Below are 26,294 nucleotides of genomic sequence, written 5' to 3'. Positions count from 1 at the left end.
GCAGCTCCTTGAGGGCGGCTCTTCTGATAGTGATAGCAGCAGCACAAGAGGGCAAGTAGAATTATACAAATGCATCCCCAGTCTCTGCCTGTGTCCTGTGTTCTGCCAAAACAAGGGAAAAGCCCACCTTCCAGCCATACTTGAGTCCAGGGGAGAACACCCACCTGCCTCTAGAAGGATGAACTGCTAACTCGTGCAGCAAATATAGACCGAGGAAGGGAATTGGGATTGATGTTTCCATCTACCAGAGAGCAACCATGTGAACTTACGTCACATCACGCTGACTCCAACAGCCTTGCAAAGTTGGAATCAATGTCCCAGTACTCCCTAAAAGCAAACTGAGATAAAGTTTGTTTGTTTTTTTTTTTATTGCATGCAATCTGACTGTTATTAAAATGGCAAATGTGAACTACAGGACTTGAGTCTACCTCATTCCAACACTCTTTTGCTCTCCTCTAATCATGACATCTCTCAAAACAAGAGTTAATGCAAATATTTCTATTCGACTTCACATTTTATGAAACATTTTCATATCCATTTTCATGTTGATGTAGCTGTCTGAGACAAATTTGGACCTTTTTCTTTTTTTTTAATTTGAGGGAGAGAGAGAGCGCGCACACATGAGAGGAGAGAGGTCAGCAGGAGAAGCAGACTCTCTGCCCAGCAGGGAGTCTTATGTGGGACTCGATCCCAGGACGCCAGGATCATGACTTGAGCTGAAGGCAGTCGTTTAACCAACTGAGCCACCCAGGTGTCCCAATTGGGACCTTTTTAAGATCTGTTAGTCACCCTTCTTTCTGTCATTATCTAGCTACTGCTGATTATCTTACTAAGTTAGTCACATTTTTTGCCACTTTTCACTGAGCTAATCCTTGAGTTTAACATAAAAATTAAAGAAATGAAGTTTGTTTTTAGAAAAATTACATTACTTTCTGGTATAAACGTAAATCATGCTACCTTATACTCAAACTTACTTAAGTTGTTTTGGATTTTGTTTTAGTATATACTGAAGACCTACTATGTGTCACTCACATCATCTTATCTTAATTTGGCTGATAATAGTCCCGTAAAGCATGTGTTATTCACAACATGTTACAAATAAGGAAATGGAGTCCCTACACAATTAAGTTACACTATCAGGGTCACAGTGGGATCTCCCCTTGGGGTCTACTATCTAGTGTGATTAACCTACTAGTAACCTACATTCTCTTTACTTGTAATTGTCATAAATTGCCCGGCCTCTGTGATGCTCAAGTGCTGTCACGGAACTTCTACATACACGGTTATGTCCTTCCAGAAAGACTTTTCCTGAACATATGTATTTCCGTACAATGAATGCAGAGGGGAAAGACTAGAAATTAAATTAATCCAAGAGATGATAACAGCTAGGAAGAATACAAATTAAGCAAATAGGATAGAATAGTTTTCTCCTATTCTGAACAGATCCCTAATTCCAACTGCCTGGGGCTGAGTACTATTTTTTATCTAATACTACTGTGGCCAAGCCCTAGTCTTCACATTGGACCTCCTGGATACTCAAACCTGCCAAGATGAGGGGTGGCTACTACACTTTCCAGTGAATTCTATAGCTGGGTCAGGTCCTTTGAGGTTCAAGCTTCTACCTGCAAATACGCTTTGCAGCTAACCCAGCAGCTTATGACTTCAGGTGAGAGGGAAACTCAAACCAGAAAAGCATAGTATCAAAGAAAGTCTGCAAGAAAACACTTTCATAGAATAGTCAGGTGTTGGATAAGAAACTATATGTATCTTAAGGTTTATATCAGTTCCTTAAAATTATTAATAGTATCATAGGGTGGCTCAGTCAGTTAAGTGACTGCCTTTGGCTCAGGTCATGATCCCAGGGTCCTGGGATCAAGCCCCACATTAGGCTCTCCACTCAGCGGGAAGACTGCTCAAGGATTCTTTCTCCTCCTCCCTCTGCCCCTGAAACCCCTCTCTAAAATAAACAAAACCTTAAAAGAAAGTAAAGTTAATGCCTGTAGTGTTATGTTTTGATTTTTTTTTTCTTTATCGTTTAGTTCTTATTTCTGCATTTTACGGGCACGTTGGCACCCAACCAGAATGGTGACCTGCATGTCTTCCTGAGATTCATGTTGACAGAGCATTCTTCTAGTTTTCACAATTTTATATTTTATAATTCTGTAGAGGAATGTATATATTCATGCATTTTTTAAAAAGATTTTATGTATTCGACAGACAGAGATCACAAGTAGGCAGAGAAGCAAGCAGAGAGAGAGAGGAGAAAGCAGGCTCCCCTCTGAGCAGAGATCCCGATGCAGGGCTCGATCCCAGGACCCTGAGATCATGACCTGAGCCGAAGGCAGAGGCTCAACCCACTGAGCCACCCAGGTGCCCCTTCATGCATTTTTAATGGCTACTCTCAGCTGCAAAGGAAGGAGTTGTATCTTTTTAGAGACGTACTTTGAGGATCCTCTTGAGAATAGAAAATGAGATCCTGAGGATTTGACTCTAAGGATCGAAGACCACAAACATAGTAGGTAAGTTGGTCTGTATGGAAGAGAACATGAACTTGAGGGAGAGTGAGAAGAAAGGAAGAGGAGAGGAAGAAGGGAGGGAGAGGAGGGCAGCGTGGAGGAAGTTCAATCTTGGGCTCTGGAATAGCTGGGCACTTGTAAGAATAAGAGAACTGTTATCAAACTTCTAGCTCTTTGCCTTTCTGTTGTGTCAATCTCAGCATTTTCTCCAAATCTTCAGCGAAGTTTTTCACACATACCAATGTGCTCTGTGAGTGCTTTAATGATTTCATTTTATGAAAATTCAGGGATAATGATGAATTCCACACACAGAACAATGTGAAACAGAACAGGGGCAATGTGAGTGTGAAAACTCAACTGAGCTCATTTGTTTCACCTGCTACAGGTGACCGTGAAGCGTTGCCTGTCTTCTCTCTCCATTCTGTGCAAAGTTGAAAATGGACACATCTTCATAGAATTTTAGTAAGACTTCAGAGGCTTTAAAAAAAAAAAAAAGATTGATTTATTTAACAGAGAGAGGGAGAGAGCGCCAGCAGGAATAACGGGAGGCAGTGGGAAAACCAGGCTCCCCACTGAGCAAAGAGCCAATGCAGGGCTCAGTCCCAGGACCCCAGAACCATGACCTGAGCAGAAGGCAGACACTTAACCAACTGATCCACCCAAGTGCCCCCTTAGGCTTTTAATAATAAGATTACTTTTTATAAGTTTCATAATTCCTAAAGAAAAGGAAAAACATAAAGATTCATAAATCTAAACTACATTCATCACTGATCATCATTTAATTCTGTATGTTAATTTATAAATAACTAAGGCTAAGAATCTTTAAGAAAGAAAGGAGAATATTTTCAACGATGATGGCGAGCCAGCTCCATGCTCGAGGACTCAGGAGATGCCAGAGCATGGACTACTGACACCAGGGACCTTTGGCTAGAAATCAAAGAATCAGGAGATGGCATAGATATATGGATATGAGAAAAGGAAGTGGAGGAGCCTGGTGTATCTTGAGACCTAGAAGTAGAACTTGGGAACTGCCTAGGGGCTACCTCATGCCTCTGAGGTGCATGTCAAATGGACAATAGCATGTCATTCAGACGTGCAAGTGAGTCCTTCCAGAAAAATTCTGCCTTCCAGAATGATCTTATCAATTTCAGGGTCTGGCTTTCCTTAGTGCTAAAAATAAATAAATAAATAAATGAATAAATTAGATTCCTCTTCCCTCCAAAAAATAAATTATTGGTCATTTGAGGCAAACTCCTGCTTAATATGCATAGGCTTTTGTCTGTATGTTTCTGACAGTGTGAAGATAAAAGGCTCTGCAAGGAATCCAGCCATCTTTATGCAGCGAGCCCTCTATGTTGTAGCCGATGCGTGGAGTAGACTGTACTTTCTGCTCTTTATGTCCTTCCCAGTCCCCCTCAGGCTGTCTCCCTGGGACCCCAGGAAATTCATGTTTGGAAAACTTTGAGGCATAACCCTCCTCCAGCCAACCAGAAATCATCCAAGGGGGCTCCAAATGTGCGTTTGAAAGGAGAGTTCTGAAGGGAAGGATATTTGAAAACAGCCAAACTTGGCTGTGGTCAGCGCAATCAAGGAGGATTTCTGGAGTTGAGACTTTTCGCTTTGATTTTTTTAAAGATTTTATTTATTTATTTGACAGACAGATATCACAAATAGGCAGAGAGGCAGATAGGGGCAGGGGGAAGCAGGCTCCCCACCGAGCAGAGAGCCCAATGTGGGGCTCCATCCCAGGACCCTGGGATCATGACCTGAGCCAAAAGCAGAGGCTTAACCCACTGAGCCACCCAGGCCCCCCTCACTTTCATTCCTTTAAAATACAGTTTCCCTGGGCTCCTGCCAAACACTGTGACAGAGTATCTAGGGGTGAGGTCTAGGAATCTGGAGCTATAACAGCTTCTCATATGATGCTAAATATACCTAGATCTGGAAATCATGTCATAAAACGTGCTTAGCTATTGACATTTAACAACAGTCTTCCTAGGAAAGAGTCCCAGGAAATAACCCAAATCCCAGTGGGGTTTCTGTAGTTTTGGAGCTCACGGGAAGAATCGTCTCACCTCTACCTCAATCCCATCAGAGACATTTCTATAGTAACTACTTGGTTTCTCAGTGGGAACTTACAATAAATACACACTTAACTGTTCAATAAATGTGTAAAGTTCATTTCATGATGTGGATATAGTCATTTTCAAAATATCTATTTATGGTCTTCATAAAAGCTCAGAAGGGCAAACCCTGCCTCTTTCATCATGATCTTCACTGCCAGCCAGAAACAGGACTTTGAGAACCATTGCTCTAAAGGAATCACCTTTACCCATTTCATACCTTCTCTTCTCTTTGAATCCCCCTGAGCCCTTCCTCCAACCTTCCTTTCAAAGGTAAAGCCAAACTTTGCCATCAACTCTGGCTGATGTGTGCCCAGAGGGCACGCAAGAGAAGGAAGACACATACACACACAGAAGATCTTCTTTGCACAAGTGCAAGAGCTTAGAGTTTGTGCTGGTCGGAATATGCTTATTTATGCTCCTGCAACAACTCCCAAAATCACAATGGATTATAAATGAAGGCATCTGTTGTTCGCTTTTGACCACCATGGGTCAGTGGGGACCCTGGTTTTCACCATGACTGGTAGACAAAGGTTCAGTGAGTAGCCACCATCTTGAACGTTGCCAGCTTTTATCTGAGAGGGGGAAATTCTGGATCCTCTCATGCCAGCAACTACCCTATGCTTTCAACTCATGGGCTAAACCACTGTACCACGAGGGAGCCAGGAAATACAAGCCTAACAGTTTTCTGGAAGGGTAAAGACCCAGAAATATCTGGCAAATGGCAGCAATGATAACTAGTTAAAATAACCTGTGCTTTAAACCATGACTGTTGAGTCCGAGCAGCCTGAACCGAGTCTGTCCCTTATGGCGTAGTGTTTTTCCACAAGTTTCTTAATTCTCTGCATCCAAATGGCCTCAGCTATTAAATGAGGATTAAAAAAAAAAAAAAAAAAAAATGCCAGTCTCCCAGGCTGGTTCTAAGAATTAAATAAGATAAAAAAATGCGAAGTGTCCTTCTCAACAAAGCACACCGAATGTTTGCAGATACTGTTTGCGGACGTCGAGACTATGGAACAGAAGGAAATGGTTTTGGTTTTGCAGAGTATGGAGCAGATCTTAGCAGGCGCTGCGCTGGTCCCGCAAAGCGGAGGTGGGATTGGACATGGAGAAGAATGTTTTGTCAGAGGGGGGAAATGAGACCCCTAAATGGCTTGTTATGGGAATGGCTCAAGGCACTTTCCACAGGGATCTCCAGGAAGTGAAAAAGGAACTCCCTTTTGGATGACCTAAAAGCAAGGGAATGAACAACTGACTTCTCCTTCAGATGATAAAACTGTCCTAACTCATACCGTTTTCTATTTTAGGATTTCATGGTTCTCTTCTGTCTCTTTTCATTTGCTCTCCCTCCTTCCGTAACAGATTTTTCAGTGCTTTTCTTCTAGTGAGTCTTCACAGACATTGCTTCAAAGAGACAGCAGCTGAACTACCTCACAGTGTTTAACCCAGTCAAGAAACAAATTCATCGTTGTCTCCAAGGAAGGAAAGCCTCTTACTCATCTCTCTACCTCCAGTCCTGTGCTGAGCCAGCCTCAAAGCTGGTGCCCAGGTGTCTGGAGAAATGAATGAATGAACGTGTTTGAATATTTTTACTTAAAATAATTCTTTTTGTTCTTTAAGGCTCTGAAAAAGACAAAAACCATCAATTACATAAAACATTAGATTGAGAGCAATTAAGACACTACAAATATCGTGACTGATTTGACCCTAAAAGAGCCACCTCTGAGCTGCCACTTAAAGTCTATGTACCATCTAAACCATGTCTCTTTCCTTCTGTCTACACTCAAGCCAAATGTATCCCTGCTAGCATCTTCAAGATACTTAACTAGGTCATCAGAACAAAGGGATCACAAAAACTTGATTAACTTCTCGAATTGAATTTTCAATGCCTCACATGGATTGCTGATATATTATTTGGATTTCTTTTTCTGAACCGAAGCCCTCCAGGTAAAATAGAATTGAAATCATGCTGTTATGACCATCAATCCCCTGGTCTCGGAGAAGTCACTTAAAAATGAGCACTGGACAGCCGCCTACAAAAAAGGCACAAGGGAAATGACAAACAATATGAATCAAAGGCAGAACAGATGGTAGGAGCAGCTGTGGCATGACAGCCACACTCAGAATAGAGCGTCTCTCTTCCCCATGTAGACTGATGTCAGCTCATGTGACTCTGGCAAAAGCAGCAGATCAGAACCCCCTGCATCTCAAGGAAGGTGGTGCACACAGGTTGCCCTTAAAGAGATTTCTCCTTGAAATCTCTCCTTCCTCGAACTACATCAGCTGTACTGGGCGACTGTCGATGCAAACTCCAACCCCACTGCTCATTCTTCCTTCTGCAATAACCAGAGTTAAAAATTGGATACTACTAATTAGATATTTCTAAACATCTGGACACCTGGCTTCACATAGAATTCAATAACTGCTTTCTTTGATGAGAATTTGAAAATTAGATGTATGGTCAGATTTTTCTGGTTATAAAGGTAATACCCTATCCTATAAAACTTTGGAGTATTTCACCAAGTATAGAAAATTTCAATTCAGAGATAAACATTATTAATAACTTGATTTAGTTCTCCATTTTTTCCCTGTGATTATACATGTAAAGTCTCATAAATATTTTAGACTTAAACAGTCTCATAAATACATCTTTGATTATGTCTTCAGTTATTTTCTCAGGTTAAAGTTAAAGGAGTAGAACTATGGGGTCCAGGGATATGAACACATTTGAGATCTTTAATATATATTAACAAATTGTCCTCCAGAATATTTATAAAGAAATTACAATTCAAAAGCATATTAAGATACATTCAGATCACTGTTAGTTTTGAATATGATGTATATATTATCTTTATCAATTTGATAAACAAATAATAAAATAACATCACTCTAATTTTTCTATAATAGCTTATTTTGGACTGATACTTTTTTATGCTATTTATTGTTTAGTTTTTCCTTAAGATCATACATCATAAGTCTTTCCCTCCAACTGAGTTTTAATATCTTGAGATCAGGGGCTACATTATTCTCTCTATGTTTACCATAGTCTCTGGTACCATGCCATTCAGGCTGCATGCATTAAACAAACATTAAATGAATTTTGTAGACACAGTTGACCTTAATTGATCAACAGCAGAGTCAGAGCAGGAATTTCTGAATGCCTCCACTATATAGGAATAATACTTCTGTGGACATTATAAAATCTTTTTATTTTTTCAACTCTAAAATGAGAAAATAGGGGAACATGGGTGGCTCAGTTGGTTAAGCGTCTGCCTTTGGCTCAGGTCATGATCCCAGGGTCCTGGAATTGAGCCCCACATTGGGCTACCTGCTCAGTGGGGAGTCTGCTTTTCCCTCTGCCTTTCTCCTTGGTTTGTGCTCTCTCTCTCTCAAATAAATAAAATCTTTTTTTAAAAAAATTGTAATGCTTGTTATAACACAGAAAATTTGTGGAAGCATACCACACAATATGAGTGAAAAATGATCAGGAGAGAAGTCACGGTATTCACATAAATTTAATCACTGTTTTTAAAAGATAGTGTTAATAATTGATATGTATCTATTAATGAAAGGTTACAAGAAGATATTATTTCTAATTTCAAGTTCCTTCATCTGTCATTTATTATACTTTTTTAAACCCTAGAGTTTATATTTGTTCCCACATCTAGTAATGAACTTTGTAAAAGGAAAAAAAAAAATGCAATCACTGTTATGTGTATGTTTGTGCCTTGTTATTAGTTACTCCATGAGAATTTAATGCTATTTCTAATAACAATTTCAAAATAACAGAAAAAGAATAAGAAATGAAGCCCAAAATATAATTTGAAAAATAAAATGAAGCCTAGGTTATACACAGGTAGGTACACCAGAAAGATGTACACAGTTACTAAATATGGGCTATTTTGAGCTTGAATTTGATTTGAGAGCTTTGTAATAGACTACAAAGAAAAGGGGGAACCTGATTAGCTACAAATTTTTAAATGCAAAAGATGAAAGTTTCTCAGGAGAAATAGTTGTTTTCTGCCTCCTCTGTCAACCCCTACCTCATGGCAGCACTTGGGTCTAAGAGAAATTTTTATCCAGGAGTCCGATGCAAATGTGAGGTTGTATGTGAAGTTGTAGACAATATCCTTAATACCCAATTTACTTTAAATTAGCAGTTTTCATAAGGCTATTCAATTCAACCTGAGCAGTTAAGGCCAAAGAACAATTTCCTAAATGCAATCCTATTAGGCACTAAAGAATGTAGTTCAAGTAATCGGTTTTCCAACAAATTGCTTTGGTCTTAGAATAAAAGTCAGACGATCTAAACTAATTCTAGGCATTTTTCAAAATCCACTAGGCTTTTATTCCTCAAAGTCCAGTTAGAAGATCCAGGCTGGCACCAAGAACCTATGTTTTTTAAAAGCTCTCTGGAGAAACCCAAGGCGCACCTATAACCTAAGAACCACAGCCTTAGAGGAGTGAATGGAATCTTTTCTTAAGGAATATTATCTTTCAAAATTAAAATTCCCATTATTTGTATCTTCTTCATCTTCATCCGATTCTTCATCTGATTCTTCTCCATCTTCAGCTGATTCTTAAAAGAGGTTCTTTGGGAACACAAGGAATATATAAGGTAAATAAATAAGGAGAGGAAGTGAGAGAGTCAAAATACAAAAGGCAATAGGGCAAACGGGAAAAATCCTATGACAGAAGAAATTTACCTTCTGGGACTTCTGTTACGGTACCTAGGGCTGTGTAAGAAGAAAGGAGCTCAAGCGATCCAGGGTCTCCAATGAAAGTGGGGTTCATGAAAAGGTGCCAAGACTGGACGTTGGAGGGAAGGTACCTTAGGAGGTGATATAAATGGCTACACAATAATATGACTCACCTTGAGTGGGAGCCTCATCCTTGGGACAATAGGGCTTGCCCCCCAGTATGTGGCTGCCCAAATTATGCTTCCTGGGGCCTCCCTATCTTTCCTACAACATAGGTCACAGACATCGTATGACTTTGTGTCTAGCACTGTTTTTAATCCTCTGTACTGGACTAACCTTATCTACCCTGAAGCCCAGATCCTGGTCACAGAGACATTAAGCCTCATTCCTTGTCAGGGGTCTTTTAACTGGAAATCCAAGTGGAAGAGACTTGGGGCTGGGACAGCAGGTAGAGCCTTTGCTCTTTACTACAGGACCCTTTATACCATCTTTTCCTCTTTCTTTCCTTGACCCACTTCTTCTTCAGTCACTGCAAGTCTGAGGGGAGGATCCAAACCAAAGGGGCAGGAGGACTGGAAAGACTATATATCAAGGTAGATGCTGTGTGACCTCGGAAAAGTTCTTTTATATCTTTTGTATATCCTTATTCAGTGACCTATAAATCCCTAATTCTGGTGGTCTGTTTTGAGAAAAAGTGTGTGTGTATGTGTGTGTGTGTGTGTGTGTGTGTGTGTGTGTAATTAAGCCTTTTACTTGCTAATGTTAACTTTTACATTTCTGTTAGTTCACATATTTGTAATGTAAAATTCCTGGTGTGGCATATATTTCCCAACAACAATTTGATAGACTGACACTAGAATGAAGCTTGTGGCTATCTTCATTTGTAATCCTAGTTTAAATCATTAGCAAACATCATCTCATCAATTCCAAAAATAATTCCTCTCATTCTATCTTTTCTGTGTACGAGAAAAGACAACCTATCTTTTTTTCTCTCTTTAATTACACATGCAGATGTTGAGAATAACAACACTGTGACAAATATATGGTGAGCTCTATCCCCTGGCAAGTAACAATATTTCTTTTCAAATTATGATAAATAAAGAGGAAGCTGAATGTGTACAGATAGTGTATCAAAATAATGGAGTGCTTTCTAATGCCCATTTCTTATTTGTATGTGATGATTTAACAAATATGAAATTCTGGCTCTAGACACCAAGATATTCATAAAAGATATTTGTTCACAAATGCGACAGTAACAGTTCATCAGAAGGCTGAAATAGGAATCTAGTCGAACCTGCATTTCCCCATTTCATAGGATCTATTTCTGGGTTCAAGCTGGAGCCACACCTGTGAATGGTAGTTTCTTATTTCCTTGTGCTCATTTTCAGCAGATCACAGGGACTTACATCCTGTCCTCAGGGACACCCCAGTCCCCTCAACTCTGTTAATGACCTATATGAGTCTTCACACTCTCCTCTCTTGCTGCTGCTGTCTCTCCTAAACTGGCTGGAGGTACTTTCATTCTATCTCCAAACCCCTTTCCAAAACAAAACAAAACAAAAATGTGAACTTTCTTTAAAGGAGACTTCAAATATATTCATTAATTCTTTCAAATTACACAAACATGTATCTCTCAGTCAAGGCCTCCTGAAGGGACTTGTTACATTTTAATTATGGCCATTTCCCCTGTTTGGCTACAGACCACAGAAAAGCAGTCAAAGCCATGCGTCTAGTGTCTGTTTGTCAGCGAAGAGAGGAATTTTGGAAAACAGAGAGCTCCGCTCAAAAAATCTCAAAAACAGCATCCCAGCAGCAGGCATATTTTCACTACATCAGAAGGAGAGTCTTAGCCATAAGGAACATTCTGTGCACCAGACACAAGATGAAATGTTTTCAAAAAATTTTATACAACTGCAAGTTACGGCTTTTATATCTTTGTTGGACATGGCAAAGTGTGCTCTCTCTCCATAAATGCCTCTTAATAAGCCATTACAGGTCTATTTTTGGTCTCAATTGTCCTTTCCAATAGACCATCTGTTAGGAAGGCCGTGTAGGAAGCGTGGATTGCAGGCTCTGTTCGAGTGCTAGCTTTGCCTCCCACAAGCCAAGTGACCCTGGACCACTTGGTTTTCTGGTGGCTTTTCTACTTTGCAGAATATCAAGACAAGTGGCTAGGAGGCTTGGTGTTAGAGGCAGAGACACTGGTGATAAAACATCTTTGGAGAGAGGCCGTAAATTCAAAGTAGATAGAAGAGAAAGTCCCATCAGGAAAAGAGATGACTCAAAAGGGAACACAGCGTAAGTACTTCTCTGTGTGCATGGAGAGAGAATGGCTAGAGGAATGTGAGGGACGCGACTTTTTTCCATTTAAAAAATGATAAAAATGATTTAGCTCGTTAAAATTGATTATGCTCCCAATGTTTCAGGTATGACGCTCGGTATTTCATTCAAAAGAGGATAAAAACTATAAATAATGAATTGTGATGAACACAAAGCTGATAAATGATGTAGTTGGAATATGAACAGAAGGCCAGAGGAGAATAAGAGAGGGAGCCGTGTGTTTTGCTGGGAGACCGTTTTGTGTGTTGGGAAATCTCAGAAAGGGTCCATGAAGGAGCTGATATGTAATAGACCTTGAGCAGAATTTTGATGGATGAAAAAGATGTCACAAACAATGACAAAGCATTACAAGAAGAAAGAAATTCAGCAGCTGCAGAGAAGGAAGGGCTACATTATTCAGAGCCTTACAGGTGGCATAGATCAGTGGTTCTCAACCAGGGATATCCATGCCTCCAGGAACATTTGTCAATATCTAGAGGCATTTTTGATGTCCCCACTGGGTGGAGGAGAGGAGAAAGACTAAGGATGCTTCTGGTATCTGGTGGGTGGAAGCCCGGGATATGTTAGACTTCTTAAAACATACAGGATGGTGCCTTACATCACATAATTATCCAGAACAAGATGTCGATAGTGCTGAGACCAAACAAACAAACCAACCCACAAAAACTGTAGATTATATTTTCTAATATAATATAACATGATGTGTTACATTATTTCCTTAATATGTTTTGAACAGGGCATTTTAAAAGATTATTTTGGCTGTTGTGTGGGAAACTGACTGGGTGGGCAACATGACAGGCTGAGGGAAGTCTGCTGGAGGCTACAGCAGCAGCTCCTATGACAGACCGGGGTGGTTTTGGACTGTGAATGTGACTGTGGAGAACAGAGAAAACTGGGCTGACCTGGGACGTGACCTGAGGTCAAATAGGACTTGGCAATGGATTTGAAGAGAGGGATGAGGAAGGAGGAGTGTGTATTTGAAGATTATGCGACAAAGTGGATGGAATGAGTGGGAGACCTTCAGAGACAGACACTGAAAATAAAAATTAGTTCATTTGGGGTATATGAAGCTTGAAATTCATTTTAGACAAAATAGATTTCCCGCGTCAGATATATGGAGCTAGGGTTCAGGAAAGAGATGTGGGATGGAGACAGGAATTGGAGGAGCACTGACAAAGATATAATATTTAAATATTGCATATTTAATGCAATATTTCTTGAGGTAGAAATGAATGTTACCTCAAGAGAGCATAAAACATGAGAAGATGTCCCAAATCTGAGCCCCACAAAATGACATTAGGCATTGGGACAGAAAACAAAGGAGACAGAAGTCAGTGCTAGATGAGCAGGAATGAGCGCAGAAGAGTATGGTGTCATGGAGGCCAAGAGCAGTTAACATTCCAAGAAGCAAGGAGGAATTGGCCACCTGTCCCAAATGCTACCGGGAGCTAGAGAATAGGAAGACTGAGAAAAGTCCATCAAATATGACAATGTGGAGGTCATTGGCGGTAAAAAAAAAAAAAAGGGGGGGGGGAGCTTTTGTACAGAAGCCAGATGGAGCTGGTTGAAAAGTGTGTGATCATGGGAAGTGGGATGAAAAGGTGGCATGATGAAGTATTTTACCCAGAGACCAGCCTGTTGTCCTTGAAGGGCCCTTAATGAAGGGCTGCCTGCTGGCTCACCCCAAGGGTGGTAAAAGGTTTGAGAGCTGAGGAAAGGAACGAATCTTAACTAAAGTGTGGTTAACGAGCATTTCGTTCTGATTAATCAAGGAAGACAGGCAGTTTAGCTAATCATTTATGAGGCAAAGAATGGAAATTTGGAGGAGCTCTGCCTGGTCTTAGCATAGATAAACAAGGGAGCACTGTGAGTCTTACCCTACAGGGAAGGGTGGTTCTTTGCAGTAAGCTTCTTTCTGGAGCACTTTAATGTGCTGTTTGCTGGGATCACAGGGTTCAGACAACATTCAATCATGACACCTTCCACATACAGTGATACGTAGTTCTCTCAAAGCAGCATTTTAATGGAGGAGCAATACTGGGAGAGTCTGGGTTGAAAAGGTGCTTTACTGAGCAGAGAGTCAGCAGGGTGGCAGGGGATGGCCTTGACTGAGGGAAAGGGGAGGAACCCCTTCCCATGACCACATACTCACATTGGGGTTGATGAGCTAAAGTGAGAATGGGCTGTGGAACAGATGAGGGGTAAGCTCTTTGGTGTCTGTCTGCAATTGTAGTTCAACAACATTGGTGAAGAATGATCGTATCTTTCAGAAAGCCAACCAGGGGCTGCTCAATTGTGGCAGCCGGGATTAGCAGGTAGGAGGACGCTAGGCCAGGTGTCATTGGTCCTTGCAAGGCTCAGTGACATCTGGAAATCTAGCCGGACAGAAGGTCAGGTGGAGAGGGTTATACCACAAAGAGGGTACTTCACCAAACACAGATAAGATACAGTGTGGACACCAAATCCCCTCCTGAGATGGCCACATGCACCAGGCTTCTGCTTAGGATGCAGGAAGAATCCAAGTCATAATCATTGAGGAAAAACAAAGGAAAATCTACATCTATTGTCTCTGACCAAGTCTGAGGTCTTCATAGAAAAACCAATCAAAGGTGCATGAAAAGAAACCCAAGAACACACAGACATCTTGAGGCCCTGCTATATTCCTGCTCTGCAACCTTGCAAACCTTTTCTTTTCTGGTCTGCTGCTTCAAGCTCACATTTGATTCTTTTAGTTACAACCAATAAGGTCCTAAATCATACAGAATTATTACCGTCAAAAAACACTTAGGCTCTGAACAACATTGCCCTAGCACACATAAAGTGAAATATGCCAGAAACATAAGAAGAAATTGACAGAAACACTATTTTAGCAGGAACTTTAATTCCTTACTGCTCTGCACTTGACTGATGAAGAAGAACAAATAAATAAGGATATATGTTCTGAATACTAAAAATAATAGGACTAAATTTGGGGAAACATACCACACTCTGTACTCTGTACAAATCGTTCTTCCATTCAGCATATTTTTTGAGAGACTATTATACATTGAATTGGGCTAAGCAATAGGTTTTCTATGAGTCATAAAGAAAGATCCTGCACTCACAGAGCTTTCAGCATGGTGGAAGAGATAGTCTCTGAACAACTATCCAATGAATATTCAGTTACAAATTGCAATAAATGCTATAAGGGAAAAGTACAGGGTACAAGGAAAGAGAATATGGAGTGGGAGGGGTAGATCTCCTTTAGATTAAGTAGCTTGGGAAGGGCCCTCAGAAGGACAAGGCTTGGGGGCAGGAGACGGAGCCAGGCAGGCAAACACACGGAGACCATTCCTGGTGGAAGGACACCAGGTGCCATGAGTTGGAAAGGGGGAAAAGCTCGATAAATTTAAGGACCAAGAGAAGGCAGGTGCTTCTGTGGCGAGATGGAATATAAGCAAGAGGAAAAGGGGCATCTTGGCAGAATGTTGATCTTGATTTTGTCCAGACAACAGATGCAAAGAGGGAACATTCAGCATGTGAGGGAAGGGCTGCAAACTGATCCTTTCTTTAAGCCGCGTGGCTGGCAGGTGGGAAGTGGATTGGAAAGGAGCAAGAACCAAAGCAGGAGGAAGGCGTTGATTCCAGTGGGACAAGACAGAGATGGTAGCTACGTGGGGCAGGAGGGATAAAAGCAGTAAAAGCCTCCATGAAGAGGCTGTGATAAAGTAAGTTTTTTTTTTTTTTTTTTTTTACATCTGACAGTTTGGTAACAAATTGGATTTGGATAGCAGTGGGAAAGGACAACTTATGTATGCCTCCAGGAAAAATAAACATTTTATTGAAGAATTTGTGGAACATTTGCAAAATGTAGGAGTGTCATATATTCAGTCACTAAGGAAATCTCAATAAATTCTCCTAATCAGACATGCACAAGACCTGGTCCCCAACAACAATCAGTCCAATAGAAACAAAAGTTTAAATAAAAATAAATGACCACATGGATGTTGAAGGAAAAAAACAGTAATAAAGCAAACAAACACCTTTACTGGCCTAAAAACTCTCAAGTCAACAAAGAAATCAACACTGAAGTTACAGATTATTAGGCATGAATAATTCTATGTATTAATTCTAATGGGACAGACAGTAAAAGCCATGTTCAGAGGCATTATCATAAATTTAAATTGTTTTCTTAGTAAGCCAAAAATGAGGAAAATAAATTAAATTGTGCCTTGAACTCAAATAAGGAAAAGAACAAAGACAAAATCCTCAAGAAAGCAAGAGAAAGGAATTAAGAAGAATACAAGCAGAAATACAAATATAAATCCCAGGGAGAAAAGAAATGATAGGATAAGTGAATGAAGGAACTGCTTCTTTGAAAACAAAATTCCTCCACAAATAGGCAAAACTCGAGAATGTCAATGTAAATAAAATAAGGAGCAAAGACAAACACTCAGAATTATAAGAAATGCTAGGTCTCTGACTTGCCTAAAGACAGAAAATCTATACAGGATGACCTTGGATCTTTTTCATTTCTGTCAGCTGGTCCACAGTAGGGATTCCTGGCATTCGTTTCAAGGAAGGTGGTCTCAGATTTGCAGGGATGACTCACACAGGGAATCTAGCATATTCCTGCCCCTCTCCTTCTCTGTATGAAAACGGAAGGGGAAGGATGAGGTGGTACCGAGAACATGGGGATTCTGAGTCCTTCATCATTATGGGAAAATACCTAAGGATCTCCTCCTGTGGGACTAGACACATTATTCTGTTTTTATTTAATGTTTTATTAAATTGTTAAGCAAGTCAGCCTTGCTCATTAACTTGCTTGACCCTCGATGCTAATCTATGAAGTAGGTGAAACTACCATCCCCATTGTACAGAAGAGGAAGGTGTAAGAAGTCAAGTACCTTGCTCAAGGTCACACAACTGACAGGAGATGGCCTGGGAGTCAAGGCCAGGTAGTGTGACTCCAGAATCAATGCCTTTGACCATTTCACCCTATAAACGTTCATAAGATCTCAGCCATTTAAAGTTCTACATCCACATCTATTTTTTTTTTTTTCTGTTAGGAGTAAGGCTCTTCAAGGTTGCTTTGTTTTTTTAAGATTTTATTTATCTATCTGAGAGAGAGTGAGTGAGCAAGAGAGAACACAAGCCGGGGGAGAGGCAGAGGGAGAGGGAGAAGTTGGACTCCCTGCTAAGCAGGGAGCCCGACACGGTGCTCAATCCCAGGATCCCAGGATCAGGACCTGAGCCGAAGGCAGACACGTAACTGAACAAGCCACCCAGGCTCCTCAGGAGAAAGGCTCTTCATAAGATTTGTAAAGTTTATCCATCTCAGTGCATCCATCACAATTCTAGAGGAGTACGTAGGCAGTTACCTCTTTGATATCAGCCACAGCAACTTCTTTCAAGATATGTCTCCAAAGGCAAAGGAAACAAAAGCGAAAATGAACTTTGGGGACATCATCAAGATCAGTGCACCTCTCCACAGATGAGTCAGTCATCAGGGCAATAATTTCCAAACTGATATACAACAGGATGCCGCTTTGGGAGATATCGATAGATGAGCACTGAAAGAAAAGGGTCAAATATGTGTCAGACGAATTCAAGAAATTCTGCAGACTATCATCTTACCCTTAGGTACCAATGCCTACTGCCTTCAAAAATCTTGTAATAAACAAAGCTGCTTCAATTTAGTAAATTATCCTAAATTATCTGAACGCGGGACGCTCTCCTCTCCTAAAATCAAAGCTTTTAATATTCCACTCACTAGCTGTACAATGTGCACTCGTTCGTGAATCAAACAATACGTTCTTGGCAGGATAAAGTGAAAATCCCTACCCTCATTACTACCATCATTTAACATTGATCCGTAAGTTCAGGTCAATGGAATAAAATATAGAAAACAAAATGGGTTAAGAAAGAGAACTATTAAAAATATAAATTTTATTTCATTTTATTTTTGCTGCTGTTGGCAGTTTTTACCTAGAAAATCCAGGGACATCCACTGAAAGCTAATGGAACCCATAAGAGTTTAATAAGTTGTCCAGTTAAAAATAAGTGTATAATAAAGTAAAATGTTTCCCTATGTGCTAGTAGTAGCCAGCTATAAATCATCATGCGAAAAATAAATGGTCTGCTCACAATAAGGACATAAAACACTTAGGGTAAATGAGAAATATGCAGGTACTATAAAAGCAAATGACCATTCTTTACTAAGAGGCATCATCCGCACTCTGATTAACATCGGAAAGTTCACGCTTACTGACTGCTCACTATGTGCAGGGTATATGAGGGCTCTACGGTGTCATTTCCACCTTCACAATACCTCCTGAGGTAGATCCTAGAGTCTCCACTCTACAAAGGTGGAAACTAACATTTTTGTGTGAGAATGTAGGAAAGAAATCTGGAATAAACACTGCCTCAAACTGTGTTGTTGAATGAGGTTATTCTAAGTGATGATAATGTTAACTCTCCCTCGAATTACCGCACAGTTTTAATAAAATTCCAGGCAAACCCCCTAATAGAATCTTCTAACTTGTCGTAGTAAATTTGAATTTTTATCTGGAAAATTAATGGGTGGATATAGCCAGGAATATTCCTAAAAATAAGAAAAACTAAAGGAATTTTTTTTCTCTACAAGTTATTGAACCTAGTCAAAAAGCTACCAGAGCACTAACCCAGTAAGACACTAACTCAGACAAATGAGATGTTAGTGGGTGATAAAGGGGTTATTTCAAGTCAAGTTGGAAACGATGCACTATTTAAGAAATGCTGGGTCAGTGGCGCCTGGGTGGCTCAGTGATTTAAGCCTCTGCCTTCGGCTCAGGTCATGGTCTCAGGGTCCTGGGAACGGGCCCCCGCATCGGGCTCTCTGCTCAGCAGGGAGACTGCTTCCCTCTCTCTCTGCCTGCCTCTCCGCCGCCTACTTGTGATCTCTCTCTGTCTCTCTCTCTCTCTGTCAAATAAATAAATATAATCTTTAAAAAAAAAAAGAAAGAAAGAAAGGAATGTTGGGTCAGTTGGCCTCATACTCTGGGAGACAAAGGAGCACGGATGACCGGCCAAATGAATAAACAGATCACCAATTCTGTCATCTGTCTTTAGGCTGACTGGCTCTCCTTGAAGAGAAACATTTTCTGAAACACTGACTAGCAGAGTAAAATCCTTCCAGATGTAATTACCCTTTCTCATTTGGGGTTTTTTTCTTCCTGAGTTGAAGGAGGGAAGATATATGGAAGTCTCAGGGGGTCCGCAACACATTTTATCTCACCCTCTCCCCTTTTCCAATAAGTTCCAGAAGTTCACTGACTATCTACTGATCACTCAGCATCATGGGAAACCTACCGAGAACCCTAATGAGAACCACAAAGAACACTAGAAGACAGAGTATTTAGGAACAAATTCTAAGAGTGAAGCATGGATCAGCAAAGGAAGCTTTGGGTGACAGGAATTTGGAAACATGTAGGACTTTCATGTGCGGAGGAGAAGGAGATGAGCAGGAGTGTCCAGAAATGAAGGGGGAAGGGGAGAGGGAAAAAATGAGGGCAGAAAATACAGTGTACGTATTCGACAGACTGAAACAGAAGGCACACCTCAGAGTTGGCTCCTCTGCAGAGAAGAAAAGAAGCCTGCCAGGGGGTCAGAGCCATGAGTTGTGACAGGAGCCAGCACAGGTTTGGAAGCAGGTGAGGGACCCAGAGAGAGAGCAGCATTAAAGAGAGATGCCTCTGGCCTCAGGATGGAGAAGAGGAGAGAGAAAATGAAATCACAGGACCTGACATGAAGGCTAATGCTGTAATCCGGGTGTGAAGTGACAGGGACGAAGCAAAAGCCCGCCCACGGTGACAGAAGGCAGCGGGCACTTTGAAGCGACCACGGCTGAGACAGACAGGAGCTGGACTGCAGTCACTGTCAACACCAGGAGTAGAATCAGATGCAGGACCCAGGTTAGCATCCAGTGGAGAGGAGATCTGCTTCCATCTGGGCTTCAGGCCCCGAAGGGGGGGAAAAAAAAAAAGCCTGGGTCACAAAAGCCCTTCCCTCCCTGGTACCTCAGGCTGGTGTTCATGTGAGTCACTGCCTTGAGTCAGGGATCTTAATCCAACATCTACCTGTGCGTAGCTGAAAAGAACAAAATTTACATGTGTACTATATTCCTAAGAAAGCCTTGGGCTTTTTTTTTTTTCACTATAGTAATAAGAAACTTAGAAACCAGAAATAAATTAGGTGAATTCTTAGGTCTGTTTTCACACTGAAACCTATGCAACTGTGGACAAGTAACTTCTAAGTCTTGGTTTATTTGCAGCATTCCCCGACTTTCAGCATCACTGTGAAAATTCAAGGGAAAAAATGTGTATCTTGAACCTGCCAACCTCGTATCAAGTACGTATAACAATAAATTGTTTCTAACAATTATACACACGATGCTTTTGAAGATTGGGTCACTGGTTCTCTAAACGGCTATATTGTCCTTCCCCTGCAGGCTCATTTATAACAACAGCCCCTATGAGACCCACACACTATGCGATTGGTTTCTGTTACCTTAATGTAATGGAATTGAGATCGTATCCTTTTATCAAGTGAACTCCCTCTCTCCAAGAGTGGCACTACCAAGTACAACCACTCTCCAGGACAGTTTGATGAAACAGTTTGCTGTAATTAGTTTTCCCAGGGGAAAAATGAATAAAAGAATCTCATCAGGTGTTAGGGCTCAGCAGCTTCTCCAGCTGATTCAAATTCCATTATTTATTTTGTACATCTGGATGGTAAATGCAAGTATCTTTAGCCTGGGTTTCTCCAGGCTGTCTTCAAACAGGTTTAATAGAGGATTAGGAGTTTAAATAGGTTTCCAACTGTTAAAAGTAGTTTTCTCATTTTTCATGTTGACATTCTCAAAACCAATTTATCTTCTTGACCTTCTGGCTTGCTGCTTTCTCTGGAGTGGGAGGCTGGCTCCAACTGGAAGGAAGAAGAGACTGTATGCCACTCCGTGATCTCCAGAACACTGACCCGCTGGATACTTATTAAATACCTGCTGCATACACAGAGCTGGGATAGGCACAAAAGAAAATTTGAAGAGTGTTGTCAGTTTGTTGGGGAAAAAAATTTCCATGTGAAATAATTGAGCTTCATTAGAGGAAACAAAGTAAGAGAAATCAAAATGTTTTGTAAGATACTGTGGGAGAGAGAAGAATAAGGAAGTTAGCCAAAGGAGGAAAACGTGAAAAACTAAAAGTGGTTCTCAACCGGGGCTCCCCATTTCAATTACACAGAAAGTTCTTAAAAGTCTCCATACCCGGACCATACTCCAAACCAATTAAATCAGGATTTCCAACAATGGGACTTTTCCATAAATACATATGTTTTAAATCTCCCAAGATGGTTCCATTGTGCAGCCAAGATGAAGAACTACTAATGCAGAGAAAAGATAAAAGATTCCCTGAAGGTCTGGAGTTATGACCATTAAGTGGGGGTGGAAGGGAGGGAAGAACAATCCTGATTCTGAATACTAAATGCATTTTATTATTCGGACAGTGAAAAATCATTCCCTATAGATCAGGAAATACAGGTAACTTCTTGGGTTGAAAAGCCCTGCAGAAAATACCTGGACTCCCATGCTTTCAGAGTAAGGCTGATACCATGGTAACAAACATTTCTAATGCAGTATCCACAGTTGGATACGTGTCTACGGAACTTAACCATTCCCGGTACTCCAAAAGTTGTCTTCAGGGAGAGTTCCTGCTGGGGATTCAGTACACCTGTGACCATCTGAACAGAAGCAAAGAAGAAACCTCGTGGCAGTTTAATAGATGCAGGGAAGAGAAGGTCTAGGGCTCATTGATCACCGTCGTAGAAGATGCTTATAGTGAGACCGTGGAGAATTAGAGGAATGCTCGTGTCACAGGAATTCATCTGCCCATCAACGCCTCCTACCTTCCCTTCTCCACTACCTAAAATGCCACCACTCAGAGTGTTCCTCTTCTGTTTATATACTCATGGAAAAAGCCACAGATTGTTATAATTGGAAAACAAGTTGGCAATATCTGATAGAGTTAAAGGCACATATCCTGTGATTTAGAAATTCCACTAAAATACACACACTAGAAATAAGTAAGTAGCAATATTCTGAGTATACACTCTACATTATATGTGATAGTAAAGAATGGGGTGGTGGGTTTCCACTATTTGAGATGAGATAAGTAATGCAGTATATTTGTACATGGAATAGAATGTAGCTCTTATAAATAGATAAATAGATAATATGGATAAATTTCAAAAATATAATTTTAATTGAAAAAGGTGAGTAGCAAAATAATATATGCAAGGTATGCTATTTAAGGTTTAAAAACATACAAGTACAATCTAAATGTTTATGACAATATGTACATAGCAGATGCATTAAATATTTTATAGCAAATGAGAGAGAAAAATGTAATTAGGTTGAATATGAAGGAAACTCTAATTACAACTTGTAAGATACTGTTCTTAAAAAACTAATCTGCAGCAAATATGATAAAATGTTAACCACTATCACATCTGGAAAATGGGTATGTACTTAACGCTACACATTTAATATTTAACAGTAAATAAATAAATGATTAGGGAAAGTCTCAGTATAATTTCTAGTAACTCAAACCAGCAATCCAAAACTAACACATAATATTTCCTACGTGCTGTCTGCTGCCAGTTGTGCGTTCAACACATTTTGTACAGCACTTTGGGTACTCTTGCTAATTTTGCATTGTGAGTACAATTGGATGGGTACCATAGTGCACATTTCACAGTGAAAGAAAATGAAGCTCATGAAAGGCAAAGGACTTTTTCTAGGTCTGGGTGCTGGGAACCAAAAGGTATCTTCTGACTATTCCTTCTTCTGGAAAGTTCCTAAGGAAACTGCTGCTGGAGCATGAGGAATGCCTTTTCACACAGAAACAATGTCATCCGTGGTGAAGTTTCTGGGGAAGCCCATTTACCTCTGAAGGGCAGTGACTACCCAGGAGCAGCGTTCTCCAGAGCGTGGATGCTCATGGGTTGACTCTATGGCATGGCTAGGGAACTAGACATGAGGGTCTAGTTCAGAGTCATTCTTTCTCCATTTACATCTGAGTTTTCTGATCATGTATAAGAGAAAGTATTAATTTAGTACATATATGTTCTTGACACCTTCTGAGACTTGCCAAATTATCTTTTTAACTAAGAAGGCTTAGGTCTCAGACTTTGAATTTCAGCAGGCAGCAGTGTCCAGGTTGAAATTAGCAATAAGGTTCTGTTTCCAGGGTTTATTTTTATCCTTATTTGCTGATTTTTTGGCAAGACATACTGGTTTTCCATTATGGTAGCAAATACACAGGTTTTTAAATTAATGTGTTTTTAAAGTATGTCAATTAAAAAACATTAATAGCACACAAGTGGTACATAATAAAAATGTTTAAGTAGTACTTGAAGCTTGAACATCACTGTCCTAAGTAATGTACATCCCCTTCTTGGTTCCCTCTCTGTGCTTTACTCCATCCCTGTGTGGTCCCTTCCTCAATCCCCGGGGCCTGCCAACACGTGGATGTTGAGGGATGGCAGTCTGCCAGCAGCCATCACTATCCTAAAAATACTCAATTACTTGTCTCCTTTCCCTCCTTCCTTACCTCCAAATCCCCAACTAAATCTCTAATTTCTTCAGTGGAGCTGGACTATTTCATAAGTAGATGTGAATTTAATCACTCATTAATTCACTCATCTATTTATTCAAATAAGTAACTGCTGAGCCCCTACAGCTTTGTTGGGTATAATGACAAATGGGAAACACTGAATGAAAAGCTGATGAGTTAAATAAGATGAGGTTATATGCGTTGTTAATAAGTATTTGAGCAAAGTACTATGGGGGGAGGAGGGAGTAATTCTGCTTATTATAGGAAGGAAAAGAGTAGGGATGTTACAGGGGAGGTTGTATTTGAAAGGACTTTCAGGCAAAGATTAGAAAAGTTAAGTTGAACAGTAGTCGCAGGATACGCAAAGGCTGTGCTTTGAAAGGGTTCAACATGCTTAAGGGATAAAGAAGAGTTCACAGTGCAAGGACACAGAAGATGAATGGGAGGGGGCGGAAAGCTAAGCCTGAGGCTTGCGTGCAGGGCCAGGCAGGTGGAGAACCTCGTGGTCCGGCTTCTTACGGCACTGGGCAGCCTTGCAAGTTCTTGAAGAAATAAGGCGCATCATCTGACTTGTGTTCTGGGAAGGTAACAAAGTGGATCAGAAACATGAGTAATTAGAGATGGAAATTCTGGTGAATAGTTGGACTGACCGTGACTTTTCCACGACATAGCTCTTCCATGGAAATCAAGGGAGCATTAGGGCTCATTTAAATTGACAATGAGTTTTGTTCTTCTCAGTGCGACTCCATGGGCCAAATCTATGCTACAGTCAAAAATCCCTTTGGTGCTACTAGATTAGGAACAGCCTTCATGGCTGAAATTCATGAGACGGCCACTGACCGGTTCTTCACCCATGTGCGACCTCTTGATCCATTCTCCACTGTTCCCTGTCCTGCTCTGTGCCAAGGGAACAGACATCTACAAGTCTGTATCACCTGGCTTTCATTTGACTTTTTTCTGTAAGAGGTCCAGCTAGGAGATCAGAGAGGAGAAAAAGAGAGGTTGGGTATTTATTTTCCTGACTCTCAGACCGTCTGGTTTGCAGCAGCTGTATCCCCCTCCATAGATCCATATTTCCCGTTGAATGGCCCCTCTTCAGTGGCTATAACTCTTCCTAGATGCCAAGAAAAGCTCCTTATGGGTCGTGCTTAAAATGTGTTTGGAACTTGTTTTAAGCAGGTATTATAAGACATGTGGACATGGAAATAGCTGTCCACATATATAATATATATAATATAATCACGGGTAAGTTTATGCTCACAGGTCCTTAGAAACAGAAGGCAATGCACACCACATAGGGCCATATAGGGAAAGAACCAGAATAGGTCAGCAGGCAGAGGAGGGTGAAGACAGAGAAGATGGACCAGAAACTTTACTGGGGTTTTCACAGGAAGCTGGGAGCTTGAATTTGAGCTTGAATAATTTCAACATGTTGGGAGCTATAGGGGTGGTCCTTAGTTGTTTATTACCTGGCCCTGGAATTGGGGTGGATTTCAGGGAGGGGAGATAAGGCTTGCTGGAAAAAAATGGCTTGCTAAGTAAGGATTTAAGTTGATGGTTGTATACAAACTGGATTGGTTTGTTTGCATATCAAAGGTAGGAAAGTCTTTTGCTGTCTCTAGAAATTAGCCCTTGGGGTACAGTCTCTCCAGGATCAAGGTCCCAGATGCCAGAACATCAGGAGTACAAAAAACAGTCAGGTCTCTGTGTGGCACTAATTTCCCATTAGTCCTTAGGTATGTCACCATCTGCCTATCTCTTGTGGGTTTCCTTAACCCTGTGCCCACCCCTATAAATAATTCTTTCAATAAACTCCTGAGTTAGCCTTTCAAGTGGACTATCTGTTTCCCACCAGGACGCTGACTACAACTGCTAATCTCCACTGCATGTTAGGCCACATAGATACTATTATGACACTTAATTTCTCAGATCATAAAACTGTTCTCATTACACTACTACTGTTTTTTTGACATGATACGACAGTATTTTCATTTAGGATTCTAATCCCACTCTGTTTATTGAAGTTAGTTATGAAAAATGCAATCAGCCGTAACTAATTTTTTAGTATTTTCAGTGCAGTCCCTTGGTCTTTTTTTTTTTTTTTTTTCAGATTTTATTTGCTTATTTGAGAGAGATAGTGAGGGAGGGAGAGAGAGAGAGAGCATGAACAGGGGGGAGAGGGAGAAGCAGGCTCTCTGGTGAGTGGGAAGCCCAATGTGGGGCTCCATCCCTGGACCCTGGGACTATAACCTGAGTCAAAGGCAGACACTTAACCAACTGAGCTACTCAGGTACCCCTTTGTCTTACTTTTAAACACCCCAAGAGTCAACAATATAATAAAAACTAGTGTTCCATGATTGAAAATTTGAAGCTTTCTTTTCCTTCCTGGAAATCCTTTCAAATTTTTTATTGACAGTTCATTGCATTGATTCCAATCATAAAGGAGAATAATCATCTCAGCTCCACCTAATGCTAGGAGGATGGGAGCTTCCAGGTAGAACAAAGCCTCTGAGAACCCGAAGGCCATGTCTTTCCCCTGCCCTCACCAAATTGCAGCCTCACTAGGCTTGTTTTAGTTTCTCAGATAGGCTAATCTCTGTTTCAGCTTTGGAATGGGTTAGTTGCTCTGCCTAGAATGTTCTTCACCCAAGTTCTCAATCCCCTTACTCAGTAACTCCTACTTATTCTTCAGTTCTCAACTTAGACATCATTTTCTCAGATAGGGTGATGACCAAATCACGGGTCCTGTTCAGAATGACCTGTTCTTTTCCTTCCTCACACTGCTTCTTAGTTCTGTCTGCAGTCTACTCCTGTAGTTATTTGAATGGTCCCTGTTTCCCCCACAAAAGCATGAGCTCACAGGGCAGAAACCACCACCTGTTGTCCTACCACTGTTTCCATGGGCTCAACACAGGGGTCAAAGTCTGAGTGAATAGAAGAATAGATACTGAAGCATTAACAGTTCCCTTCAAAGATGGCTCTGAATTT

At 40.7% G+C, this 26,294-nt stretch overlaps 1 long non-coding RNA gene across 2 annotated transcripts in view; it reads left to right on the top strand.

Annotated features, from left to right (window-relative positions):
* Positions 1–26,294, top strand: part of LOC309871098 — a 188,847-nt gene that overhangs the window by 114,195 nt on the left and 48,358 nt on the right. For both annotated transcript variants that reach the window (XR_014315031.1, XR_014315032.1), the window contains exon 3: positions 19,970–20,046. This is a non-coding gene — a long non-coding RNA (uncharacterized lncRNA). The remainder of the gene's footprint in view (positions 1–19,969; positions 20,047–26,294) is intronic.

This window comes from Mustela nivalis, assembly GCF_964662115.1.
Source record: "Mustela nivalis genome assembly, chromosome: 8".
In the NCBI taxonomy this organism is placed as follows: Eukaryota; Metazoa; Chordata; class Mammalia; order Carnivora; family Mustelidae; genus Mustela; species Mustela nivalis.
The sequence above is the reverse complement of the archived record's forward strand: the minus strand, read 5'-3'. Positions and strand labels throughout refer to the sequence as shown.